Source organism: Octodon degus, unplaced genomic scaffold (assembly GCF_000260255.1).
Source record: "Octodon degus isolate 3935 unplaced genomic scaffold, OctDeg1.0 scaffold00068, whole genome shotgun sequence".
Lineage (NCBI taxonomy): Eukaryota > Metazoa > Chordata > Mammalia > Rodentia > Octodontidae > Octodon > Octodon degus.
Window position 1 is genome coordinate 5,991,921 of NW_004524644.1, and position 11,967 is coordinate 6,003,887.

Sequence of the window (11,967 nt, forward strand, 5' to 3'; positions counted from 1 at the left end):
AGAAGCAAAGACAAATATCACATTATCATCTCAATAGAAGCACAAAAAGCATTTGATAAAGTTCAACACCCATTCACAATAAAAACCCAAGAGAAACTCTGAGTGGAAGGTTTTCTATCTCTATCTATAAAAGCCACTGATGACAAAAACAACAGACAACATCATATTAAATAGTCAAAACCTGAAAGCTTTTACTCTAAAATGAGGAACAAGATAAGGCTATCCACTATCATTACTCCTATTCAATATGCTCTGGAAACATTAGCTAGTACAATTAGACAAGAGAAAGAAATGAAAGGAATGGGATAGGAAAAGCAGAAGCTAAATTTTCATTATTTGCAGATGACATGAAACGCTACATAGAAGACCCCAACAACTCTACCAAAAGGCTCCCAGATTCAATAACTGAATTCTGTAGTATAATACATGCAAAGTTAACACTCAAAAATCAACAGAATTCCTGTACCACATAACAAACTCAGTGAGAGAAAAAATTAGGGAAATGATACCTTTTCACAATAGTATCAAGAAAAATGAAATAAGAATTAATCTAATGAAGAAAATAAATGGCTTTTACATTTATAACAGTATAATGAAAAAGGAGATTGAAGAGGATTGTCTCAGTTACTCTTCTCTCATTGTTGGGACAAATACCTGATACCCAAGATGAAGGAAGGAGAGGTTTATTTAGCTCATAGTTCCTGGAGGTTTCAGCGCATACTCAGCTGGTTCCACGGCAGAGACACAAGGCAGAGAGCAAAAGGAGAGACAGCAGCTTAGGAGGCTAGCAAGCTTCTCTTTCCTCTTTACACTGTAATGCAAATTAGCTTCCCCACACCCACAATAATCAATCACAAATTCCAGAAGCTGCCCCATGATTGCATGAGGCTTTGGAGGGACACATATATACAAACTGTAACATTCTTCCCTTAGACCCCCAAAGACTCATGCACATCCCTTTATGCAAAAGGCCTTTTAGTTCATCTCTAAGAGTTGCCAAAGTCCTAACAGTTCCAGCATTGCTGAAAAGTCAAGTCCCAAGGCTCCTTCAAGATCTAAGGCAAACTCTTGGCTGTGAGCCCCTGTAAAAATGGAAAGTATGAAAAATAAAACACTTCCAACATTCAATGGCACAAGATATACATTACCATTCTGAAAAGTACACATAGCAGGATACCAAACATTGGGACAAAAACAAGTCCAAAATCCAGAAGAGCCAAAATTAAGTCCTATAGTTCCATGTGGAACATCCGAAGCAATCTTCGGTGAATCTTTGGTGAATTGTGAGCTCCATGTGGCTCCGCCCCTAGGGCACTCTTAGTAGTAGCTCCCATGGCTTCTCTCTTAGGCCAGCTTTGCTCCCTCCTTGCAGGTTCCCTTAGATGATCCACATTCCTGGCTTTTACAAACTTCTGGGGTTTCTACTGAATAGGCTTTTCACTAACAGCTTTACACTCTGCCCTCTCAGGAGCACACTGCCTGGCCTCACAGGCCTTCTTCTGAAATCTAGGTGGAAGCCTTCTTAACCTCAGAACTGCTGCATTCTGCAAGTGCCTAAAATCAATGCCATGTATATGATGCTAAGGTTTGCTGCCAGTTGGAGCAGTAGCCAGGTTCCCTTCTCTCTTGGCAGTAGGGGTTGAGTGCCTGGATCGCTGAGCACTCTGCCTCTGATTCCAAGGAACAGATTCACCTGCTAGCACCATTCTGGAACATGGGGCTCTGTGGCTTTTTCCCCAAGGCAAAGTCCCTCACCTTTGCAATTCTGAGGCTGCAAAGGGTGGAGACCTGATAGCTCCTGTGGTGCCATCAGGCCATCCTTTCCATTTCCAGTTCTTTGCTCGCAAAGGAGATCCTCTCAGCTCTATCTTTGCACTTCACAGATTTATTGGAGCTCCTTTCTGGCTAAATCACACAATTTTAAATCATCCTGCTGGGCTCTTTGCTCTTGATTCTCAACATAAATCTGGTTAAAAGTCCCCAGTAATAGCCATGCCACTGCCTCAATATTGGATGCTTTGAAATTTCTTTTGCTAGATTAATGAGTCCATTGCTTTTAATTTCAGTCTCAGGCAAAGTCTCTGGACAAGCAAAATGCAGACCAACTTTCTGCCAAGTGATAACATACATTGTCAGGAGTCCAACAACCAACACAGTCCTTCTTCCCAGCAGAAATCTCCCGATCTTGGTCTTTATAGGCAGCTTTCTGTCAGCCTTCTGAGCTCTGACCAGAATCTCCTATACAGAACAGCAGAAGCTGTTCCAGTGCTTCTCTTGTAGGTGACATCTCCAAATTTTGCCTACCTCTTTCCATAAACCATTCTCAAAAACTGGTAATCCACATGGTCAGTTTAGCCACAGAAATGACCCCACTTCTCTGGTACCAAATTCTGTCTCAGTTACTCTTCTCCCATTGCTTGGACAAATACCTGACACTCAAAATGAAGGAAGAAAGGTTTATTTAGCTCATAGTGATTGGAGATTTCAGTCCATACTCAGCTGTCTTCAAGGCAGAGCAGCCCAGGGCAGAGAGCAACCTTTCATTGCAGGGGCAAAGAGCAGAGAGCAAAGGGAGTGGCAGCAGCTCAGGCAGCAGCTAGCCTCTCTTTCCCCCTTACATTGTAATGCAAATTACCTGCTCCAGGGAAGGTGGAGCACCCACACCCACAGTAACCAGTCACAAACTCCAGAAGGTGCCCTATGCCTGTGTGAGGCTTTGGGGGGACACATATACACAAACCATAACAAGGATCTCAGAAAATACAAAGATATCCTTTTTCTTGAGTAAGAAGAGTCAATATAGGAAAACTGTCCATATTTTAAAACTGTTGCACAGAGTTGAGGCAATCCTGATCAAAATACCAATAGGACACCTCAAAGAGTTTACAGAAAATAATCATAAATACGTTTGGAACCAGAAGAGCCCTAGAATAGAAAAAGCAATTCTGGGAAACAAAGGCAAGGCAGGAAACATCACAACCCCTGACTTGAAAGCACACTACAAAGCTACTGTGATAAAAACAGCACAATATTGACAAAAACTGACCCATGGATCAATGGTACAGAGCACAAGAGGCGGAAACAACTCTGAATACACTCACCCACTTTATCTTTTTTTTTTTTTTTTTTCCTAGGAAGGAGGTTCTTCCTTTCCCAAATTCTTATTTATGTCATTTTGAAACAGGGTTTCACTATGCAGTACACGCAGGCCTTGAACTCACTTTATAGCCCAGGCTGGCCTCACACTCAGTGATCCTTCTGCCTCAGACTCCCCAGTGTCCAGATTACAGGCGTGTGCCATTATGCCTGGCTCCCTTCCCAAATTCTGAGGTAGAGAAAAGAAACTGAGTCAGTTCCAAGCTAAGGTACAAAAGCCACCTGGGCCACGCAAGTCTGAGACCTCACAAAGCCGTATCACTGAAAGCTGGAACCTGGCCTCCTGACAGAGACAGCGGGACACTTGTTTTCCAGACAGGTGTAACTGTATTTTCAGTCTTTTCAAAAGAGCTCTGGGGCGCCAGACTCAAGTGCGCCTCTGGGCTGGGTCCACAGCTCCAAGTCATTCACCAACAGTGAGCCCCAGGACAGAAGATGCAGCAAAACAGGACCTCTTCCTCCACAGCAAGTGCTGATTTCAGCCGTGGCATGATGGGGAACAACGGAACTCTTCCTTGAAACTGGGCGGTGCTGAGAGGTGCCTGCCACGCCGATTCCCTTATGCTTCCTTCCAGTCTCTGGAACTAGTTCAGCTGGCGGATGAGCTGGTTGATGCGCTCACCCCGATAGCCAGTTGAGCCCATCTCCTTGAGGAAGCCCACTCTGTTCTTACAGGGCCACAGACAGGTGGAAAGGGCGCAAGAAGCAGGTAATCTCCTGGAAATGCGCCCCTGGGAAGGCGATTTCATGGATGAGGTCTTCCAGGCAAACGACACCAAACTTGCCCAGGTGCTCCTTGATCACAGTGTTGTCCATCAGCAGGAAGGTCTTATTCTTAATCTTGCCCTGTCCACGTTTCAAAATCAGTTCCCGGACAGACTTCAGATTCAGAAATCCCCAGGTCACATAAGGCTCCACTATTCGCAGCATTTTGAGAGTTTGGGGGGTGACTTTTAACAAAGATACCACTGAACAGCTTCTTCAGGCGAAGTCTTGCAGTGGTCTTCTGTACTAGTGAACTCACCCCGTTAATACTTTGGAGGCAGACAACGAAGGCCAAGGAATGTGCATCAGGTGCTTCCAAAGCGCGAGGTTTCACCTCGAGTCGTTTCACACACACTCCGACACGCCACTGCTGCCAGGAATCATGAAGCAAGGATTCCAGTCGCTTAAATCTGATCTCCTTTACCTTCCTCTCTTTCTTTGCCAAAAGTGCCTGCTTTGCCTGGGTGGCTTTGAGGGCTTGATAAGCCTTCCTCTTTTTCAGGAGATTTTCTGGAACCAAGGGGATCTTTTTTCTTTGCTCTTGTTCTGCCATCTTTCCAGCGTAGGGCTCTCACCCACTTTATCTTGATGAAGAGGCTGAACATCTTCACTGCGGGAAACGTAGCCTCTTTTAAGAAACGGTGCTGGGAAAACTAGCTTTCCACCCGCCAAAGAGCAAACCTAGATCCACATCTCTCACCATGTATTGAACTAAAACTTAAATGGACCAAAGATCTAAATATTAGAACAGAAACATTAAATCAGTAATAAAACAAAATATGTAGGTAAAACACTTCCAGACATAGGTGTAGACAAAACCTCCAACAATTGGGATCCTCTTAAAAAGCATTCTAACAGCAAAAGTAATTACCAGTAGTATGAAGAGAGACTGGGCAAATTTTTTTTTTTTGCTATTCCTCACAGGACTAATATCTAGAAAATATAACTAAAAAAAGCAGACCCCTGAAATGTGAAGTCTCATCCAAAAATGGGCATTTGAAATGAATAGATATTTTTCAGATGAAGAAGTACAAACAGGAAATGAACATGTAAAAAATGTTCAACATCACTGGTCACAGGAGAGATATGAATTAAAACAACACTGAGAGTCTATCTCACTCCATAAAGAGTAGTTATTATCATGAAATCAACCAATAACAGATTCTGGTGAGGTTATGTGAAAAAAAGAACACTTGTCAACTGTTTTTTAAATTTATTTTTTATTTTTTAGGTGGATTGGGATTGAATCAGGCCCTTGGCTTGCCAGGGAAACACTTGTTCCACTGAGCCATCTCCCTGGCCCCACACTTGCCAGCTGTTGACAGGAGTGTAAATTGAGACAACCACTATGGAAATTCCCCAAACCCTAAAAGCTAGAGGTTTCATTTGACCCAGCTGTATCCCTTCTTGCATCTTCTGGAAACAGTTCAAAGCACCATACTACAGCAATACATACATACCCAAGTTCATAGCAGCACAATTTGTGATAGCTACATCTTAGAAACAACCCAAAAGCCCATCAATGAATGAATGGAGAAAGATGATGTGGTTTTTATATATAATGGAGCACTACTCTGCCATAACAATGGATAAACCTGAGAATTTTTAGGTAAATGGATGCACCTGGGACCATGGTATTAAGTGAAATATATCAGACACATATTTAAATATCACATTCTTTCTCTTATGTGAGAAACTTAAAGGGAAATAAGGACCAACATGTATAATAGATGCTGGGATATAGGAAGAAAATGTTGAAATTAGTAGGGACACAGGAAAGACAGATGGGAAATGGAAAGAAGGTAAGAAAATAAAAGAACAAAAGAAAAAAAAAGGAAACACAGCTTTTGTAAATCAGGAGGGGAATAAGGGTTGAAGCAAGGAAAAAGGAATGGGGGAAAAAGCAGAATCAAGGTGTATGATGTACAGGTACAGATTAACTATGATGAATATGAGCATTATGTCTGTGAAATGTGTACCAATAAAATTAATTTTAAAAATGAAAAACATTTTAGCTAAGGATTATTTTCATTTATTTAGAATATTTATTAATATTCTACTTTTTTTTTTTCAAAGAACTTAAAGTGGGCAAGAAAAGGTTAGTTTTCACTCACACATTTCTTGCCATCTTAGGGTTCTCTTGTGAATGAAAGTTTAGAAGACATTAAAGGCTGAAGAGAAAATCAGTGTCACTGTGTCCCTCAAGTCGTTCCTAGACGCTGCCTGTCAGGACTTGGTGACTACTCATTTCTCGATCAGGATATTTCACTGAAGTGATAAAGAAGAGACCCTGGAGGACGCTATGACTCTGCATTATCTACGCGAAATTTCTTCTTCATTAGAGATCATAATCGAAAATTCCTTACATATCAGTGACTGGGAATAAATATTACATAAGACTTCCAGAAATTTTTACAGTTGTACTACAACTGAAACACTTGCCACATAAAACTACTTATTCTCTTCTCTGGAAACATTTGAAAACAGAAATATTCTTACCCATCAGGAATGACTTAATGGTAGCTTGCTAGAAGGTAGAGATAAAAGATATTTTCAGTTTCTATGTAGCACTACTGAGCATTTTACACTAACTAAGGAAATAAAACTGGATATAATTTCCTGATGATTTCTGGCATAGAAAGTCGAGGTTTAAGGTAAATTATCTTCTGCTAATTTAAAAGTACATATACAAGAATGAGAAATCCCTTAGAATATCACTAGCAACTGCCTACCCATTAGTATCCTGGACATTTTTAGTTCACATATATTGTTCATGTCTACATGACAGAAAAATCCTTGTCAGGGCTACAGAATAAAATTTAGAAAAAGGAAAGGATTGCAAAAGGATGAAATTTTACTAAATAGTTTATGAACAAAGCAATTTATTAAAAAAACTTAAAAGCTTTGTTAAAAAATTATATAATCAATATTGATGTGTCATCAAATCAGGCCACTGTGGATTGTCAGGATTATGACAGAACGTGTTCCCAATGTCTCAACTACTTGCAGTTTCTCTCTTCTTACTGGATGAAGGTAAGAACACAAGGCCTGGGCTCTAATCAGTGACCCACAGACAGGCTTCATGGATCTTCACAAATACCTTCTAAGCACACCAAAGATTTTATGTTTATTTACTTTTTCTGGGAAGAGGGTCCATGATTTCATGAGATTTTTTTCGGAATTTTGAGGCCCAAGTAAAAATAAATTTTTCTGAGTTTTCTGCCTGGAAAAAAAAAAATATATATATTTTTTAATTTTTTGTGCAGCGTTTCACTACACAGCCCAGACTCATTGTGATCCTCCTAATTTCTGCCTCCCTAGTGCTGGTATTACAGGTGTGCACCATCATGCCTGGACTCCATCACCGGCTCAGCATACCTGGGGGTGGGGCCAGCACAGCATTGATTTTTTTTAAAGTATAGATACTTAAAAATTTATATATTTTTAAAAAGTATAGTTGTTTCAATGTTCAGTTTCTTTCTTATACACACCATATCCATAATAACACCTTCTATAATTATTTCTACTTTTTGTTTCCTTCATGTGGTACAAGATTGTAAAAGGCACTTGGCAAAACATCTAAGCACAAAATTATTTTAGATTTTTTTTTTTTTTTTCGGAACCGGGGATTGAACTCAGGCCCTTGTGCTTGACCAGGAAGTGCTTATTCTACTGAGCCATCTCCCCGGCTCCTTTATTTTAGATTTTTGTGGTACTTCTTTTATTCTATTAGTGTTGGCTTCCCTATATCTAATTCAGTGGCAAATCCTTCAAAATTTTCAACTTGGCTTACAAAATAGTAATCTTGTTTTCTTTTTGTAGTCATAGATCACTGATGTATTTGAAGTTTAAACTATGTATTTGCAAAATGAGGAAAGCCAGTAAGGTGAATTGGGAACAAAAACACTGATACTTGTAGAATAACTGAGAAGCACTAAGAGGGTACAGTTAATAGGCAGGTACAACCTCAACTCCTTGGGCATCCATAAGCTTGCTTTGCACAGGAACTTAGCTCATGGATGAATGTCCTGAGATGACTAAGTGGATGGAAGTCAAGAGGAACCCATTAATGTTGCACCTTGTCTTTATGTTAAGGTGGCAAAGTAGTTATTACTTTATGTTGTAAGTAAAGGGACTGGGGCTCAGAGGATTCACTTACTGTTCCTAAGGCTATCTAATGATCAAAGGAAAAATGTAGCATCTGCAATTAAAATCCAAATGTTTTCTCATTGAAATCATTTTGTGGGGCCAGAGAGATAGCTCAGAGTCATAAGTACCTACCTGGCAACTGCAAGGACTTGAGTTTGACCCCTGACTCTACATGCCATGTGGTCTTGGCCCCAGATGAGGGAGGCCACTGTGGGTTACTGGTACTGGGTGTGGTGGTGCACACCTGTAATTCCAGCACTTGGGAGGGTAAGCCAGAGGATCGCTGTGAGTTTGAGCTCAGTCTGGGGGGCTACAAAAAGTCAGCTCAAGACCTGCCTGAACTGCATACTGAGACCATGCCTCAAAAAACCCCCAAACCCCCCACCCAGATCATATTGCTTTCCATTTTAAGTCCAATCAGTTATAAGAGACATTGGTAAATCATACCTGTGACATGTAATGCTGAGGCCAAGCAGGCAAAATAGTATTTTTTTGAACAATGTGACAAAACAGTGACTAAACATTGTGATCTCAACTTTTTGTATGGCTTCAAAAGATCTGACTATTTGGAGTTGGGGAGATGGCTCAGTGGAATAAGTGCTTCCCTGGCAAGTGCAAGGCCCTGAGTTCAATCCCCGGTTCCAGAAAAAAAAAAAAAATCTGACTACTAAAAAAGAAAATTCATTGCAAAGTTTCAAATCTTTTCTCATCCAGTTAACTAAAAATATCCCATCATAAAGCAGGCAGGTCAGCTGCAGACACACACGGAGCTCAGGTGTTCAGTCCCAGGTTTGTTCTCTCCCTTGCTGTGCTTTCCCACTAAGAAAGCTTCACTCTTTCCTCAAGCCCTGAAGTACAACCTTGTGATTTTGTATCTCTGGCCCACCGTCACTGTGAGCTCTTTATTTGTATATCCCACAGGCTTCTTGACATATCTACCAGCAACACAGGTATGTACCCCAAATTCAGCCTGCCCCAGAAGGAAGCCACTCCTTGCTTAGTGCTTTACAGGGTTCCTCTATCAGCAAACCACATCAACCCAGCTGCTCTGCCACAGGCCCGGCCATCCTCTCTGACTTCTTTTCCTCAGCCCTTGTATCTAACTTCCTGGCGAGTCCTGTCCTGCCTCTCTAATATATTACAAACTCCCCACTTCTGCCTCTGAACTCTGAAAGTATCCTCTTAGCAGCCAGGGCCAGATGCCACCTAGAACATGGTAATACTCTAATATCTGCTCATTCTGACTCAGATTTTACCTTCTCTTTAGTCTCTTTAAAGAGACTAGATAAAAGAGTGTTCAAATCCGCCAATGACTTCCCACTGTGGCACTTTGGATTTTAACCTAAAACAGTCTTCCTTATGCATTTTACCTCAAGGACAAGCGTCTTCCCTCAAATAGCCCACTTGCGATCTGACTGGGCTCAGCTCTTTGACCCAGTAGCATGTCCTCACCCACTCACTCTCCACAGCCGCACAGAACTGACTGTCTGCTCCTTGTTAGCACTAGCCTTTAAGACTTGCTTTCTTCCACCTCCCTGGAATAGTTTACTGTTTTTTTTAACCAAAGAATAGTTGTTTACTTCTCATCTTTCAGGTTTTATTTATTTATTTATTCTGGCAGAACAGGGGATTGAACTTAGGCCCTTGCGCTTGCCAGGCAAACGCTTATTCTACTGAGCCATCTCCCCGGCCCCTCAGGCTTTATTTAAATGTCCCCTTTTCGGACTTCGTTTTCTGAAATAGTCCGGCCCTCTAGTACTTCTACTTCTGTCTTACTACCATGCCACCTCATCATCAGTTCACTTAAAACTTCCCAATTATCTTGCTTATCCCTTGCTTTATTATTTGCCTCTCCCAATTAAATAAAAGCTCCAAATGGGAAACTACATTTACAAGGTTTAGAACAGTGTCTGCAAACAGAGGTTAGTCTAACCTAGACACATTTTATGCAGGTGTGTGTGTATTTTGAGAGAGTCTTGTTATGTAGTTCTCAGCCTGTCCTGGAACCCACTATGTAGTTGAGACTGGCCTTGGACTTGGGGTGATTCTCCTGCTTCAGCTTCCCAAGTGATGGGATTACAGGCTTAATGTGTACCAACACACCTGACTTAACCTAGACAAATATGGTTAATTCCACAGAAATAGGTGATTGTCCAAACTATGGCAGAACATTTCTTACCCATATATGTACAGGCTGGACTTGAATTTATGATTTTCCTGCTTAGGCCTCTCAAATAGCTGGGATTACAGCCGTGCGCACCATGGCTGGCTCAATGGTAACATTTGTAGTACCCTTTACTCTTGTTTTTCCAAAGTTTATGTTAATGACTTACTCTCATAATAGAACTACAGAGATAATTCAGAGTGATTATATTTTCAAAGTAGTCATCAAGTACAGTAATAAATTTGAGAGACCGTTGTTAAGAAAATGAAAGTATTTTAAAGTTCTTCTATCAAGACTATTTCTAGGAAGCTTATTTTAGTTTTTTTCATTTTAGGGCAGGGTGTACAGGATCTCACTGCATATAATGGACTCATAGTGATTCGCCTGCTTACAGTCTCCCAAGTGCTGGAATTACAGGCGTGCGCCACCATGCCCAGTTTCAATTACCATCTCAGCACTCCCTGGGGGTGGGGCTGGCACTGTAGGCCCAGTAGGAAGCTTATTTTAAAAAGTTACTTGATGAATAAAGTCAAACTTACAATGCCATGAGTAAAATTCCCTTCTAATGTCTAATTTTAAGTGGTTATCTCAAAATATCATTGGGAAAATCCAAAGTTCATTCATTTACCAGGTGGGAAAATGAGTGCCGCTACATGTCACATACTGTGCTGGGCCCAGGGGACAAAGTGAGGAAGATGCAGTACACATATGAACTGCTGGAAATATTAGAAGCTTAAAATATAGGTAGTAACTACCATTAAAAGTTCACAGTGCTAAGGGCACACACATGGTGGATTAAGGGTTAGAGCGGTCTCTCTACAGGACGTAGGTGGAGAAGGAGAAGGACAGGAGGAGCTTTACAAGGAAGCAAACCTATGTGCGAAGGCCAGAAACAAACAAACAAAAAAGATAATAAATTTAGAAAACTGAAAGTTCAGAATGAATGGGACGCAGAGTGTTTCTAGGGGTGGTGGTGAGACAGGAAGAAGACAGAAAGGTAGGAAACACAGGCCACAAAGATCTTACGTACCAGGATAGGAAAACAATATTTACCCTGAGTCCACAGGAAGGGTGCTGAGGGACCTCAGACAGGAAATGACATGATTAGATTGGAACATCTGAAAATCGCGCTAACTGCCATAGGAAAAAATAGTAAGACTGTAGTTACATTAGGGAGTTCGAGCAGCAGTTCAGGTAAGCAACGCTGATGGCCAGAATTACAGTGACTAAAGGGAAGTGGGCAGACTTCAGATGTTTCAGAGGTGGAACTGGCAGCATTGACTTAGAGGTGCGCAGGGGAGGAGTTCAGGGTAACGCTCAGAATTCTGCTTGGGCAACTGGGTATAGGTGATGCCACCAGTCACAGAAATAGGGACTGTAGGCTGAAATACACTACTGGGCTCTGGGAGAACTTGGGGAGTCGGATGCACCTATGGAAGCATGGCGGAGAGCTGGAATCTAGATTATTTCAAAAAGATCAGCATTAGATGTTTTATAAAAATAATTACCTCTTTTCTATTGACCTGTGTCACAGAAACTGACATCCCACTTTGGAAAGGGGAATTTTCACTTTAAGTATATTTCAACTTTAAATAGCACTATGAAATAGAGTATGAAATGGTACAAGGTAAGAGCAAGTATGCCGACAATGTACTAAGGCTCTTAAAAATACCACAAATGAATTTAAACTAACAGAAAGCAAAAGTGTATTTGTGTTCTTGAAAAAAAAAAAA

The 11,967-nt window shown here is 41.1% G+C and overlaps 1 protein-coding gene and 1 pseudogene across 2 annotated transcripts in view; both read right to left on the reverse strand.

The window, feature by feature from the left end:
- Sclt1 (sodium channel and clathrin linker 1) overlaps positions 1 to 11,967 on the reverse strand; it is a 262,327-nt gene that overhangs the window by 16,734 nt on the left and 233,626 nt on the right. The gene's annotated exons all lie outside the window — the stretch shown is intronic.
- On the reverse strand, positions 3,741 to 4,474 carry LOC105742719 (annotated as a pseudogene).